A 16,497-nucleotide genomic window follows, 5' to 3' on the forward strand; every position below is an offset into this window, starting at 1 on the left:
CTCTCGCACGTCTTTCCTGCCTTTTTTTATATTTTGCCTTGCATAGGTCAGATGTGGGAGATGGACCATGGAGTTGCACCATCCTTCGTTCTCCACCTCTTTGCATTTTTCAGAAAGTTTCCCCTAATATTTGTGTAAAATGTGTCAGATCCCTTGGAAGCATACTCAAAGCCTGAGTAGAAAAGGTGTTTTAAAGACAGTGTTTTCAGGTTTCTGTGTATTGTTTACAGACATAAATATATGTAGATTTGTCTCTCCTCTGCATTTCCTGAGCTTTTGAGTTGGCAGTGATGTCAGACCGCCAGCAAGTTTCTAAGAAGATTTTCCTACTGACATAAGACCTGATATTCTAAAGAACTTCAGTATCATGCAAAATCTAGGTGAAACAGACTCTTTGGTTTAGGTGTAATCCATTTTTACATCAACTTTAAATTTTATGTTCTACTACAAATTCTGAAAATGACATCAGATACAATATATTACAAGGTGAGAAGTCACCCAACCCCTAAACTATCCCATTAAAATGTTAGTATTGTAACACTCTTATTTTCTGATTTTGAAAATGAAACCTCAACAAAATGAATATATCCCTATGGGAAGTTTCCATTTAGACTAAATTATAATTTCTGGTGGAAAAGTGTGCATTTGGAAGCATGTCAGTTGCTTTCAATTTTAGGAGCCTTCTCCCAGAGTAGACATTCAGTTAGCAAAATCTTTTAGACACAGGAGCTATTTCGTATAATTCATACAGCAAACACAGCCTGTATCAGTTGGCCAGGACTTACTTGTAGAAATGGTTTATCCTTCCCCAAAGCCCGACCATTTTATACTATACAACTGAAAACTTATTTGCCACTTACTTAAGCTAGTGTCTTTCACATTCAAGTCCTTTCATGAGATGGCTGGCAACGACTGCCAGTATCTTCTGAAATTGCAAGTCAGTTAAATCTTCAGCAGTTGTAACTTATGATCTCATGAACCTTTGGGAAGGTTTTGAGATAACCACAGTTAGGTGTCATAACTTCAGCAGCTTGTTCAACCCCTCTTCTCCTGTTTACAGTGAGACTTTGGCTGGTAGGCCTTTTTTTTTCCTGGATAAATCATAGAGTAGTAGTAAAAGAATGGTCCAAACGGGAGAAGTGAAGAAAACATCTCCTGAAGTGACTTAACTGCCTGTAAACACTATAATGAAATTATTTGCATCTAGACATTGGATGATGCCTCAGGCAGACCACTGTGAAGCCATCTGTGAGCCTGTCTGGCCTCTCCCCCCAGGGTCCCATTCAGCCTCCCTGCTTTTAAGAGTCTGCCCAGCTCTTGGTGTTTTGCAGCAAGACCTGCATTACTCTTTGTTATTTGCCAGATCCTCTGCTTCACTCCTGTCACTTTCCTCGGTGTGACTTCTGGCATCTTTTATTTTCTGTAGGAAAGACACACAATTTAAATGAGCTGTAAAACCTATATCGTGGTATATATTAGAGGGGACTAGTCCTGTTTTCTTGCACAGCACTGGTGTGTGAACCTGACGGCTAAAATAAAATAACAGGTGTGATCATGTCCTTAAAGCCAGTGTTGAAATTGGCCCTGCATTATTGGGAGGTTGATGTGAACTGCCAGAGGTTGACTTTGTTACAGTTTCACCTAACTTTTGAATGCCTTTTTTTGTCACCCTAATAATGTTCTTGTAATGTAACCTTCTGAAAATTAGTTCGTATTTATTCTATTATATAGTTATTCTGCCTGTTTTCCTGAGCAGTTTATTACTGTCGAAGCTCTGAAAGTCAGCACGTATTTGTCCAGTGAGCATATTGACTGATCTCCTCATTTTCAATCATCTACACGCTTGATGAGAGTCTGCTCCATCATTTCCTCCAGAAAACCTGTTTTTTCTTTTAATTTAGCTTCAGTGAAGGGGTAGTTCAAGGTAAGCTGAAGACATAACACCAACACTGTTGTGGGTTTTTTTCTGGCCACAGATCCCCAAAGCCTTCACAAATCTGCTCAGAGGCTACCAAGATGCCATCTGCTTAAGTTAGCAAGGCAAGCCAGGGAACTGGCATCTCTCATGACAAGGTTTCTTCCAGTGATCCCTATACAAACTCTGGCATGCATCAAAAGCCTTTGGAATGCACCCAAAACTCAGAGGTGCAAATACACAGCGTGCTATCTACCAGGCTTACCTGATTGCTCCTTCCTTACTCCACTTTGGACATACCAACAGGTTCCTATTCTCCCAAACTGCATACTGAGAAGCTGTTAGGAAGTGAGGAGAAAGGACCGTGGATAGTCCCATGTCACTAGGACACAGCTGCAAACTAGAAGTGAGCTGCTGCTCTGATCTGTGAGCAAAGGTATCCACACAACTCCCAATGCGTGACTTCAGAAGAGCTCAGGCTGTTTGTTGGGCAGTCCTATTTCTCCAACCCCTTCCCTGCAGCCATGCAGGAGTCGCCAGGGAGCTCATGGTCTCTCGAGTAGTGGTGGCACAGAGGACCCAAAGATTTTTCGTACCACACCATGGAGGATGACACCGAAGATCACCTGGATGATTAGATAGGACCAGAAGATGTGTAACAACTGCAGGACCATCAGGAAAGCATTTATCAGACAGCTTATGAGGAAAAACTGAAATTTTGTCACAAAGCAATAGCATGTGCTGTGGGAAAGAGAGAGGGAGAGACAAATCAGCAGACACAAGAGGCCAAGCATCTTCAGACTTACAAGGATCAAGTGTCTTTCTGGGCAACTACTTGGCTCCTGTGTCCCCAGCGCAGAGCTGAGCTGTGCTAGGACTGCACCATCAGGCTTCACACTCTGCCCAGCTCTCGCAAAGAATGTCCCAGGTCCCAGAGGACCTGCAGAAACTCTGTATTAAAATCACCAACAATGCAATAGTCTTTGCAGACAGATTGGTTATTGGCAACCTGCAATGCTTCCCAGAAGAAGCAGGAACTAACAGCATTTCTCCTAAAATAAGTCTGGAGAGAAGCAATGGACAAAAATTAAACCATAAGGGGACCTGGCCACTGGCACTTAAATAAGATTATAAATGAATTTTTTAACTGAAGTTAGGGGAGAGTTGACAGTACAGATAAGCAGTTGGGCAGGTCATTATTTTTGGCAGAAGTCACAGAAATCTCTTATCAGTTACAGGGACAGAAAGGAGGAAAGCACTGGTTTGGAAATGGAGAGCAGACAGAACAGAGAGCAGTTCAGCACAGGAGAGAAATGATGAACGCTAGTATGTGTCCTCCTCCGCAAGTTATCTAAGACATGAAATCTAAGACATATTGGAAGCTAGGAAACACTGTGGGATATAGTGTGTATTTGCTCTGCTCTTGCCTTCCTAGACATCTGCTTCTTGCTGCTGATGCAGACAGGTGCTGATCTACATGGACGCCTGGTCTGACCTGGGACATCTGTTATCTTCTTTGTCCTTATGTTATGATACAGCAGGTTGAGATGCTGGGGCTTGACTTTTCGCTGTGGAGACAACTGAAGTCATGGTTATTCTAGTTTCTTTCTCAGGAAAGTTGCCTCAAGCTTTTATTGCTTTTCTCTCTAAGGGAGCCATTTCACCACTTTTGCTATGCAAAGTCAGCCTCACAGGCATCCAAACTAAAAGGCAGCAGGACCAAAATTCAAAACTCAGCATCTTTAGTGCTGCTAGGGAGCCAGGGCAGGAACAGAGGACAGCAATGCAGACTTGTCCCTATGTGTGTGTAACATGTCAGATTTAAAAAATTCTTCTGGGTTTAATAAACGAAATGTTTGGTTTTGAAAGAAAACAGAAACCTTAGACTATAATGCAAGTGTTGTGGAATGACATTCTGGGAAGTTAACTAGGATCAGCTTTTCCAGGCGACTTGGCAGTGGTAAAAAAAAGGGAACAATTTCAGCATAGTTAAAGGGCTGGGAGTGTGGTTAGGTGTGTGGAGGCAAAAGCCCTTCTCCAAGACTGGTGCCTCTGCATGGCTTCTGGAGGTATCATTGCTGATACTCTCCCAGAACGCTGAGTATCCTACCTCCTGAATCCTTATCTTGTACTCATGATTTTCTTGTTTTATTTCAAATAGATGGTGGGTCACCTTAAATTACTATGCCATTCTTTCTATATTAATTTTATCTTAATAGAGTTATAAGCAGGCCTTTCTTAGTCTGCTAAGAAAATCTTGGGAAATTCTAACCAGTACAGTTTGCACCTGCATTCTCTTGTAGGACCCAGTGTTTGCAACAGGAGGCCACTTTTTACACACTGGAAGAGTCACACCAGGTCTTGAGCAGGAGTAGAGGAGAAGAAGGATTACCCTCAGACTGTGGTGGGGATGGCATTAAGAGGATGGAGAAAGACAGTCCTAAAACACTTCCAGTGCCACAATAGCTCATGAGAAGTCAGCTGCTGTGGCTGCATGTAAGCATGTCATCACAGCATGAGAGAGCTCCAGGTGGGAGAAGCAGTGAGTGTGTGGGTATAGAGGGGCAGAGGCTGTGACTCTAGATTAATTAATACAGTTAATTAATTAATATAGTTAAAACCCTGGGGTTTTTTTCCTTGGGTTCCTCAGTTCCAGTTGGATTAATCTTTGAGCCTACCTGTAGCGTCCTTTTCCCTGCCTTTCCTCTCCTCAGCATGGAGGGTCATCTCTCCAGAAGCTCAAATAGTGCGTAACACCCATGTTCAGAGAACATTAAAATGTAACTCACATTAACGGGAAAATGGCAAGCCAGGAGATGATGAAAACCACTAAAGACACAGACCCACTTCCATTTCATGTAATGGAGTATCTTGGCAAGCTGTAGAGAGACAAATTGCCATATGTCCTGTGTTCTCCTTCGAGGGGGCTGAAGGATTTCGCATACCCTACAAGGGTTACCAGGCTTGTGGGGCTGTGTGCCAGTCCCCATGCACTAGATTACTTTTCCCCAGGAGGAGTAAATCTGATACTTCCTAAATGCAGGCACTCTAGTACAGGTGTGGCCCACTTGCGTGGACCACCGCATCCACATACTTCGTGTAGTAAGGCACACAGTTCCCAGTGCTACCCACAGACACAAGCACAGATCTGCATTTCTGGGTGAGGGTAACGCACCTCTAAAATATAATATCGGAGGCATCATGACCAGCATGACTATCGTCCCAAACCGTGTAAGATTGGCACAGTAGGAGAGAAAGATCAGAGTGATGGTGGCAATGTGGTAGATGATCTGTTCTTTAAAGTCCTGGCATGAGAAGAGGGATTGCGTGTCAGTCTTACCTTGGCCTGGCGCATCTGTACTCCCCACCGTGCTACAGCTCTCTGAGGTCCTGCACAATCCCAAGAAGAATGAATATCTTTGTGCCCAGTTTATGGAAACCTGGATAAATACCAGTGAGGTACACAGAGGTGCAAACATGCTAGAAAAGAGGTTTTATAAATTTTCCATGATTCAATCTGCCCTTACAAAGTTCATTTCGTAACACCCCATATTTTCTTCCCAGATCCCTCCACTGCATATAGAAGAGCTTTTTGTAATGACAGTAGATTGCCCTTGGCCTGCGGCAGGTCCTATCCACTAGCCATAACAGAGGCAGCTCTTCAACCTCCCTATACTGCCCATGGAGAGGGACCAATGGAGATGGGCTGGAGATACAGCAGGAGAGGGGGGAACATGCCTTCTCACATGCTTTATGCAAAGAGAGGACCTTGCTGGGTGGTTCATGCCTGCATGGACAAATCTGTATGTGCAAAAAAGGCAATGCTTTGGGGTGTGAGAGGATGACTCCTGAGTGCTCTGTGGCAACTCTGGCCCTCGCCCAGGGAGGCTCACTGCCAGGCAGTGGGTTCCTGCTTCTTCTGGGAAGCATTGCAGGTGTCCAATAACAGACCTGTCTACAAAGACTATTGCAGTGTTGGTAATTTTAATACAGTTTCTGCAGGTCCTCTGGGACCTGGGACATGCTTTGCAAGAGCTGGGCAGAGTTCATCTCTGGGGAAAAGCATGAATTCTCTGAAGAGAGATGTGATCATCAAATTAAACAATCAAATGAAGCTGAGGTTGAAGCGCACAGCTCTGTGCAGTCTCCACTGCAGAATGAGGCGAGGGCAACAGTGGATGCTGGATCCACGGGGCCCAGGAGGTCACCTCATCCCGTACTGCAAAAGCCACATGTGCATCTACAGGACCCTCATCACAACCACCCAGCTCCCTCCCATCAGGAGGACACAGCCCTCCAGTTCAGGCAGCACCTGAGACCAGAGCTGGGAAGGGCCATGATGCCGTGTCCCCCCCGGCGGCTGTCCCTTGGCCAGGCGTGGGGACCCCACGTCAACCCCCAGCACTTCCCCAGCCTAGCAGGCAGGAAGACCACACCGCACATGAGTGGGACCCAGCATAAGGTGCAATGGTGGGATACAAGAGCTGCAGGGAGCTCGTGTTCTCAGGGGTCTTCACAGCAGCATGCACGCCTTGTCCTTTGCACCCCTGGGGAGCTAACAGCAGGAGGGGAGAGCCTCACGGCGGGCGCCGACGAAGCCAGCGGATTGCGGTCGCGCTGCTGTCACTCACCTTCCTCTTTTGTCAAAGGGCAGGGTGGCCACCGGTGAGCAGTAGAAGGAGAGGCTCCAGCAGGTAGAACCAGCCCAATGCAGGCAGGAGAGGCTGCAAGACAAGCGAGAGGCAGCGCAACACCTCTACCTAGCCTGGGGAATGGGAGAGGGGAAAGGTCTTCCTGGGCAAAGCCCCTTCATTCAACCCGTGTTTGGGACAACAGGGCTTGGTCATGCCTAAAGTTTCACGTTCCCTGTGACTGAACTGTTTGCTGATGCACTGTCAAGCCTGGTCCAAAGCCAGGACCAGCCTTGGCCAGTCTGCAGAGGAGCTGGGGTGTCCCCTCTGCAGGGGGTTGGACATCTCATCTCCATGCCTGGTCTGAGAGATTGAGGGATGTCCTGATCACCTGGTCCCTTTTGTGGCCACACACATGGAGCTGCTTCCAGCCAGGCTTGGGTTACAGAGAAACTCATTGAGGAGAGGTGCCTGTTCAGGGCGGAGACTCTCTGTCCGCTGTCATATGGAGCACCTATGAGGAGCTTGTCAAGAAGACAGAGTCAAGCTGTTTGCCATGGTGCGAGGATGAGAGACAGCAGGCATAAGTTGAAACAAGAGAGGTGGATGTAAGGAGAAACTTTTTCATCATGAGGGCAGTCAAACAGTGGAATAGGTTGTCCAGAGAGGTTGTGCTGTCTCCATCGTTGAAGGTTTTCAAAACTAGATTGGAGAAAGCCCTGGGTAACCTGACCTGATCTCACAGGAGGTTGGACAAGAGACCTCCTGGTCCCCCTTCCAATATGAGTTATTCTGTGATTCCATGTACTTACTGCTCACCTGTTGTGGAAATCTCAGCCAGCACACGGTGTGGTCCCAAAACCCGGGCTTCTGTGCAGAGAGAAGGCAGCAGGAAGAACCCATAGCCTTTTAATGACATGTAATGACCACATGAAGAAGTACTTCAAGAAGTCAGTGTGCCCACGCTAGATCCAATCTGCCTTTGAGCTTTGGAAAAAGTGGTTGGCAAAATGCATTTATCGTTAGTGAATGCACAGGATTTCACACAGAGGGTCTCGATACACAGTGGGCAGCAGTCACAGTCAGGACAGGGTCTGCTCTTGGCTGAGATGCAAGGGCTGTGTGTGGGTATTAGAGGGGAATCACTTACATAACGATCTAAGACAAGGAGAAAACCATGATAACATCACTGCCACCTAGCCACGTCCCCCCAGGGAAAGGGGGACTGTTCTGCTGAATGAGGATTGGGGATGGTTCTGCTCCATGCCTCTGAATTTGTCCTTCTTTGGCTTTGGACCCATAGTCATGGCCACACATGATCTTTGGATGGGCTCTTTGAAATGGCCCAGCACCATCAGCCTCATTTGCCACGAATGAGGAACCCTTGAAAGGTGTCGCTCCACAGCATCACCCTGCTCATGTACTTACGTCACACAGGAGAGCCATCCCAGGGAAGAATGAGGTGAAATAGAATGTAAATCTCTAGCTAAAACAGAAAAAACAAGGAATTAAGACTTCCTCTAGAGTTGGAATAGCTCCCCAGGCTGTCCCCAGGATGCTGCAAAGCCCACAGGAGAACCTGTGCTTGTTTGGACGGGGATTTGCAGAACCTCAGCTCTGTTTGCACATGCATGCATGTGCTGTTAAGGCAACAAACAGGGTATCCACAGCCTACCCAGGCTCTGCCGTGGTCCACACTATGCCCAGATTCCTGGTGTACTCCATCAGCATTAAACAGGATGCAGCATGGCTACCAAGACGCCTCTATCTCCTTTTGTTACGTAGGTGTTTGTAGATCACCTAAGCAAATGCTTATATACTACAGCCTGTGGAAGGCACCTAATTTTTTCCCAGTGATGGCACAGAAATACCAGGGGTTTTATTAGTTTCCTCAGAAATGCTGCAGTGTGGAGCACTGAATAATTTATTTTTCATGGGGGGAGGGAGACTAGATCTCATACCTGATGGGGACCTTTGTGTACATGCAGCATTAAACCTCAAGCTGAGAACCAGAGATAACCTGATTCTTTGGCTTGAGACACTCGGTGACTCCTCTCTCCATTCTGACTCCATGTATTACTGAGATATGCAGGGAGTTTTCATATCAGAGAGCAAATATCTTGAGGAAAAGGAATGCTATGAAGATTTCAGTGCTTTCTGGTGTTTTTCAGTTTTTATCTCCCTCTGTTCATGGCTTGCACTGCCTACTAACTGTACTCCATGGATTTATTTTATGCCCGACAATCCATGCTGAGAATATTTAAAAATTTAATTTTGTATCACGATAATCTTGAAAAGAAGTTTGACGCATTTTGCAAATGGCATTGGCGCTCAAAAATCCCTCCAGCATCTGAGATTTAAACCTAATCTCCATCAAGGTCAGTGGACCCTTTTGAGGCAACTTTAACTTTTTTTAAAGTGGAAAGGAAGGAAGGATGAAGCTGGCAGTACTGCATGGTGGCTCTGTCACCAGGGCGTGCAGTGGTGGGACCCAGCCTCCTGGTACAAAGCCTCCTTTCACAGCCACAGCTGGCAGCGGGCTCCTCTGGGAGTGTTTGGGGCTAAGGACAGGGCAGGGGATGGCGATAGTGTGCAGACCTTGTCTGAGGTCTCCATCACCAAAAGCCTCTGCTGGCCCACCTACCTGGCCTCACAGAACTTCTTCAGCAGCCTGGGCCGCTTCTGGGCCCACCGGTGCCAGAACCAGGTCTTCACCTTTTTGACCAGCAGGTCACTTTGCTTGGCCAGTGAAATCAGGTCCCCCCAGAAAAAACAGCAGGGAAGCAGGACTTAGCCTTCCTAAGGCTGTCTGTCCCCACGTGGGTGGAAGAGCTCTCCTCCTGCAGGCTGCCGCTGTGGGGCCATGTTTTGCCAAAGAACACCTTTCTCTGGAAAAAAATCATATCAGTGCTATTTGCGTTTGTGAACTCTGAACTCCCAAATAATTTTGGCCATTTTAAAACTCCCATTCAGCTGTATCTAAGTGCAGATTCAGAAATAAGCACAGGCTCTCCCTGGTTAAATTTGGCCAGCTGTACACAACGGGATTCAATGTCTTTGCTATAAGAGTCTAAATACATTTTTTTTCCACCTCTGATGCAATTTTGACTGATAATTATCAGCTACAGATAGCAAACTTGAAGATAAAAGAAGGTGATAAAGAAACAAGCACATAGTTCACTCAGTAATGGTCAAAAAAACCATCCAGCTGTTTGAGTGACTGCACATTCACAGGCTAAAAAGCATCATTTCCAACATGCTCTATTTTATGCATGAATTCCAAATAAAACTACCTAGCCTTAAGATTTATAAACTGTGATTAAAATGAATGTAAAGATGAGCTCATGAGCATTTTTAAATTAATCTGCCCAAACTTCATACAAATTTAAGTAAAAAATTATTTTTAAAAACCATGCATCAGTGTGAGTCATAATCCAGGCCCAAAGAATTGTGGTGAATGGAGTTAAATCCAGTTGGCAGCCAGTCACAAGTGGTGCTCCCCAGGGCTCAGTGTTGGGACTGGTTCTGTTTAATATTTTTGTCAATGATCTGGATCAGGGGATTGAGTGCACCCTCAGTCAGTTTGGAGACAACACCAAGTAGGGTGGAAGTCTTGATCTGCTTGAGGGTAAGAAGGCTCTACAGAGGGATCTGGACAGGCTGGATCGATGGGCTGAGGTCGATTGTATGAGGTTGTACAAGGCTCAGTGCTGGGTCCTGCATGTGCATCACAACCCCACGCAGCGCTACAGGCTTGGGGAAAGAGTGCCTGGGAAGCTGCCCAGCAGAAAAGGACCTGGGGGTGCTGGTTGGCAGCCGGCTGGATATGAGCCAGCAGTGTGCCCAGGTGGCCAAGAAGGCCAACGGCATCCTGGCCCGTATCAGAAATAGTGTGGCCAGCAGGAGCAGGGAGGTGATCGTCCCCCTGTACTGGGCACTGGTGAGGCCGCACCTCGAGTGCTGTGTTCAGTTTTGGGCCCCTCGCTATGGGAAAGACATTGAGGTGCTGGAGCGTGTCCAGAGAAGGGCAACCGAGCTGGTGAGGGGCCTGGAGCACAAGTCTTATGAGGAGCGGCTGAGGGAGCCGGGGCTGTTCAGTCTAGAGAAGAGGAGGCTGAGGGGAGACCTTATCGCTCTCTACAACTACCTGAAAGGAGGTTGTAGTGAGGTGGTGGTACTGGTCTCTTCTGTCAAGTAACTAGTGACAGGATGAGAGGAAATGGCCTCAAGTTGTGCCAGAGGAGGTTTAGACTGGACATTAGGAAAAATTTCTTCGCTGAAAGGTTTATCAAGCATTGGAACAGGCTGCCCAGGGAAGCGGTGGAGTCACCATCCCTGGAGGTATTTAAAAGACATGTAGACGTGGAGCTTAGGGATGTGGTTTAGTGGTGGACTTGGCAGTGTTAGGTTTATGGTTGGACTCAATGACTTTCAGAGTCTCCTCCAACTTAGATGATTCTATGATTCTGAAGGACTTGTAGTTCTGCTAAAAATAATGAACCTTATCCATAGACAAAGGGGATAATGGCTGCCTCCTTACCAGAGCCAGCAGTTCTTGTACTGCCTGCTGTATTCAATACGCAGCAGGTCAGGGGGTGCTGGAATTGCAGCTGTTGAACACATTGGAAGATGCTTAAATATCTGCTTACATATCTTCTTCCACAGAAAGGCGGTTAGCAGCAACTGCCTTGCCTGTGAGGCTGGTTTGGTTGGACTGGGGTACCCGGAGAGAAGGTGTCGCTTGTCTGAGCTCTCCGGACACTGGGACACTCACCTCCTTTGGGGTCCTGCCCAGCAGAATGTAGAAGCCTTCCAGCATGGCATTGGGCTGAACTTTGGGCCTCAGCTTGTCACTCACACCCAACCTCCTGCCCAAGGGCAGAGCTATGGTTCTGCAAGAGGAAAGAGAGTTCAGCCAGGAGAGGATGTGTGTGCCCGTGCTGCGAGCCAGGGTCAGCCAACAGCAAGATCCTACCAGTGCTGTATCCTGTGCATGGATGCACTGCACCAGGGGTCCAGCACTGCCCCGGGTGCTCACACACCCAGCCCAAGGGGTCCAGCACTACCCCAGCTACACATGCACAGCCCAAGGGAACCAGTACTGCTCCAGGGGTACACACGAGGCCCAGTGCCTCTCTCAGGTCAATGCTCTTTCTGGAGAGGCACAACAGCACCAAAGCAAAGGTGCAGCGGAGACAACAATAACAGCTACAAAGTAAGCAATAATTAATTCTTCTGCCGAGGCTCCGAGATGCCTTGCATTCCTCTGTGTTGGGGTGCATGCTGGTCCCCTTTACAACGTTCCCAAGCTGTCCAGACCGCGTCATGAAACCAGTCTGCAAGTGTCTGTGTGTCGCATGTGCTCTGTGCCAAGGGTACCCAACCGCTGGCTGCAGCAGGAGACAAGGACAGAGCACATGGCGATATGCTGATTCCTGCAGGAAACCCCAGCAAGGCTCTGGTGGGAGGCACCGGTTTCTAAAATCTCATTGTTTCTAGGAAGCCAAGCAAGCGCAACATCTTTCAGAGAAGACCCGATGACCCTGGAATTAATTCTGGCTCTTCCTACAGCACGTGTCTGGCCACAGCTTCTCACATGGCTGCGCACAGGAGGCACGAGCCAGCTGTGCAGGGACATGGGCCAGTGCTCCCCCAGCTCTCTAGGCCACCAGAGGAGGCCTATGTCCCAGCTGAGGGCGGGTTTCCTGAGCACAGCCTTGTTGCTTCATGCCCCCCCTGCCCAAAATCCTGCTCTGCCTGGCAGGGAAGCATCTCGGCAGGTTTGCCCACACTAGCACACTGCCCCACTTTAACTCATCAGCTCCCCAGTTTCCTGGGTTGGTGAGGGTTGGTCTGTACCTCCCCACGTGTCAGTCTCTGAGTTCCTGGAAAAGGGCCGCAAAGCTCAGCCTAAATCCATCTCCTGTGCTGAGCCTTGCATACCTGCCTCGTTTCCAGCCGGGGGTCCTGGGGAGATGCCAGTCGGCCCCCAGGCTCCCCTGGGGAGTACCATTTCCCTCAGCCAGGTGAATGCCCACAGCTAGGGCATTGGAGTATCCCTGACTGAACTGGGGATTTCGTGCTGGGAGGAGAGAGCAGGGCAAAGCTGGGCAAGGAGGAGCGGTATGAGCAAAGCGGTCCCACAATGAGCTCCAGGAGCCATGGTCATCCCCTCCTTCTGCCTCTGTGCTGAGAGTGGGGGCTCACATCGCACCTTTGGGAGCATCCTCTAGGATCAGGCTGAGCCCTGGCTCAGCTGGGCGCTCCCAACACTGACGTACCCAGCAAATCCCTTATCTGTGTTGCAAGTTCCCACTTGGACTTTCTCCAGAGGGGACCCTCCACCCACAGTTGAGGTGTGACTGAGTGACGGGCTTGTCTTTTCACGCTGCTGGTACAGGTTTTGCTACAGGCACAGGAGAGAGGGAGGGCAGAGCAAAGAGCTGCCACACAAATACCATATGCCACAAAAAGCAGAGATTCACTACTCTTGGGGACAATTCCCTGCCCACTTTGTAGCGGTCAGGAAGCAGGTAAGGATTAGTCTGGAGCAACCCTGCAAGACATTGGTGGCAACCAGCACAGGAGAAACCAGATTTGCTGCACTCACCTTTCAAAGATGCATCGGACGATGGTCAGGAGCAGGGCACCAGGGATGCAGAGCAAGAGATCCTGAGGCTGTGGGTACTGTATGTCTGCAGACTTCTTCATGTCTTCCCAGGTAGCTCCAGGTGGCAGCCAGTATTCATGGTGCCAGAACCCCTCTGACAGTCCCATCCTGGTCAAGGTGGTGGGCAAAGAAAGCAGATGCTCCAGGATTCAGCGAGCAGATAGCAGCAAGTCATAAAACTCAGGACTCCTAAATCAGGATTCCAGCTCAATAGCTCATCATTCAGACTCCCCACCTCTCACTCAATCCCGTGAACATGACTTCAGACTAGTTGAAATAGCATCACTTGTTCTGACCTGCCCGTGAGCTTGGAGGTGGGGTAAGATGTCCTAGTACAAGAAAGTAATTTAGTAGGTGTCGAGGGGGTGGCTAACTTCAATTACACTCTGCTGCACAGATGACTGAAGTGCCTACCTGGTGACAATAACAGCAGGGGCTTTTCTCTTGCCCCCTCTTTCTACCAGCCTTTTCCTTCTCAGGCTGCAAAACCCTTACCTATTAATCAGCTCCGATACCTGGCAGAAAGTGTGGATGGAGGTCCCAGGTGAGACTGGCCACAGCCATTAAGATCTTCTGGCACCCTCAGGGCCCCAACAGTCACAATTTTGGTTCCTCCATCTTGCCCAGCAACATCCCATATCCTATTTGCATTTTGAACCATCACATACTGAGCACTAAGTTGATATACCGCTCCCCAAAACTATTCTGAAGTGCTAACACTCAGCCCAGCAATTCAGGAGACCTTCTCACATGCACCACATTGCTCTCCTCCATATTCAGTTTCAGCTGTGTTTTATCACTCAGTCCCTCAGTACCATAAACCCTTCTGCAACCGATTGCAATCAGTCTGCATCATCATCATCATGAGTAACTTTCATTATCAGCCAATTTTGCCATCTGCCTTTCCCTCCCCCTTTTTGGGGCACCTGCAACAATACATAGCTGCAAAAAACCCCTATTGTCTCTCACGGCAACCTCAGGTGGATTTCTCAGGTGGTGAGGGACCTTTCTGAATGCCTTTGCAAAGCTGGGTAGGTAACAGGTTCTCTCATCTGCATGTGCCCACTGACTCTTTGGGATAACTCCAGCAGAGTGAGACATAATTTCCTCATATACAACCCACAGGGACTCTTTCCTACACTATTATGTTCATATGCGTTTCCACAAATTCCATAATTTATTATACTTTCTACCAGTCTGACCAGACTGGATGTCAGACTACAGGTGACTGTAGCTCCTCACATTCGCACTTGGAACCTTCTTAAATTTTTCTGATAACAAGCTGATTTGAAACAAAAAATGGCATTCCACAGTTCAACTCCTAGTATGAGTTTCCTCTTGACATTTGAGTGAATGCCACCCAGGTTTGAAAGTTTGTTATTATTCAGTTAGTCTGTTTGCTATGTAACATCTTCTCACCCATCAGCTTGAGATGGATCCTCTTGGGAAGTAGCCTCAGCAAGATGTCAGGTATTGGACCCCCTCTGATCTTCTAAGCAGGGAAGTCATATGTAAGGCACCTCATTGAATTTTTTGGCTCTAGCCTGATCTTGTCTCAGTGTTCTTACTATATGCTTTGATTATCTATGACTCCTGCAGTCTTTCCAATGTTTCAGAGATCGGTATTGCCTTTCAAGTTGTTTCTCAAGATATTTCTTGGCTGGCTTTATTTCATGTTCACATTTATTTGCCAACGTTACAGGTCCTTTCCACCTTCCTTGTTTAGACACGACTTCAGCTTTTTGAACAATGCCTTGCTGTTTCTTAGGGACGCCCTTACCTGCAGGCAGTGCCTGTTATAAGTGTGTGTGAATGAGAAAAGCAATGTCTTTCAAAGTGTGGCCATCCAAGTAAACGTTCCCTTGGGCGTACATGTCTAAATGAAAAAGTGTGGTGGATGCACATCCCTGATGTTTCCCGAGTGTGTGCAGGGGGAAGGGAACAACTGTGCCAAACTGCTCTTAAAACAAGATCCAAAAGAGCACTAGATGTCCACATCTACTGGAGTCAGCAGATTCATGTCAGCCATAATTTTGGGCTAGGATGGCCAGATGCTAGCCTGGGGACCTTGTTTTGCCAGTCCTCAATTCGTCCACCACACAGCAGCCTGGGAGCACCAGTAAATGTTCTTTTTTTCATAGCTCACCTGGAGCTGGACACCTCATCTCCCACAGTTGCTTGATAACATTACGTGATGCACACACTGTGTGATGCACGCCTCTTCTGTGCACATGGGGTGATAAAGATACAGGGGAAATGATAGATTCAGATTATGTTGTGCTACCCAGTGCTTCATCTGCTCTGCTGGGCTTTTCAGCAGACAAATGACAGTCTTGCTGCAGGTTTTCTACAACAGCTTCTCTGTGCTGGGGGCTGTGATGCCCTTAGTGTGGAGGGAGTTGATACACTAAATTAATAAATATTATCATAGCGCTCATAAGCTTTCCAACACTGGAGCAGACGTACAGAGAGAAGGTGGAGGAGGAGGGGAGGAGGCTGATTACACACAGAGCTTCTTAAAGAAGCTGCCTTAGCAAGCTGATGGCAAGAAAACGAATTTGGCAGTTGATCTGCCCCAGTGACTCATCACTGTCATGCTCAGTTCCTCAGCTAAAAGCAGCACTCAGTAGTTCTTAATTGTCCAACAGCTCTCCTGAATGCTTGATGTATCCTTTCACAAGAACCACATTTGCCTCCTAATGAGCTTATCTCAATCTTCAGGACTACAGCAAAGCCCTGAGGATAAAATTCAGCAGGCATCAACATATGTCTGCACTGGCTCCACAGTGAATTGTGCAGTCTCTGGGAGGCATTCTGCTTCTCAGGCGAGAGGTGCTGTGATTCTACAACAGGGATCTTTCCTAGCCTTCTAAAACCTCATGAAAAAGAATAGTCATTAATTTCTCTCCTCCTATCCTTGCAAGTCCAAAGCATCTCCCCGGTGCTGCAATCTTGGACTTGCCACTGCCCTGGCAGTACCAAGTAACCTGGTCTACCCCTAGGTCTAATGCAGGGGTGCCCCAAAGTGTCCCTTGTTCTAGGGCCAAACCCAGGGCCTTTACCTAGTAGGAGACAAATCAGGCAGCTGCAGTTGTCTACTGGCATGGCCAAGTACAGCTGCATGTCCTGGGTATGCAACATCCTCTCATGCACACTGCATGTGTATCAACCTTGGCAATGGCACCCATACGTGTCTCCCTCATCACACATCCACCTATAAGGTGCAATTAGTCAGGTTACCTCCTGCTAGTTAAAGAAGTAGAAAAGAGCCCAGACAATCA

The 16,497-nt window shown here is 47.7% G+C and overlaps 1 pseudogene; it reads right to left on the reverse strand.

Annotated features, from left to right (window-relative positions):
- Nucleotides 1-443: 443 nt before the first annotated feature.
- On the reverse strand, nt 444-13,338 carry LOC115349211 (annotated as a pseudogene).
- Between the last annotated feature and the right edge of the window lie 3,159 nt (nt 13,339-16,497).

Source organism: Aquila chrysaetos, chromosome 12 (genome assembly GCF_900496995.4).
Source record: "Aquila chrysaetos chrysaetos chromosome 12, bAquChr1.4, whole genome shotgun sequence".
Taxonomy (NCBI): Eukaryota; Metazoa; Chordata; class Aves; order Accipitriformes; family Accipitridae; genus Aquila; species Aquila chrysaetos.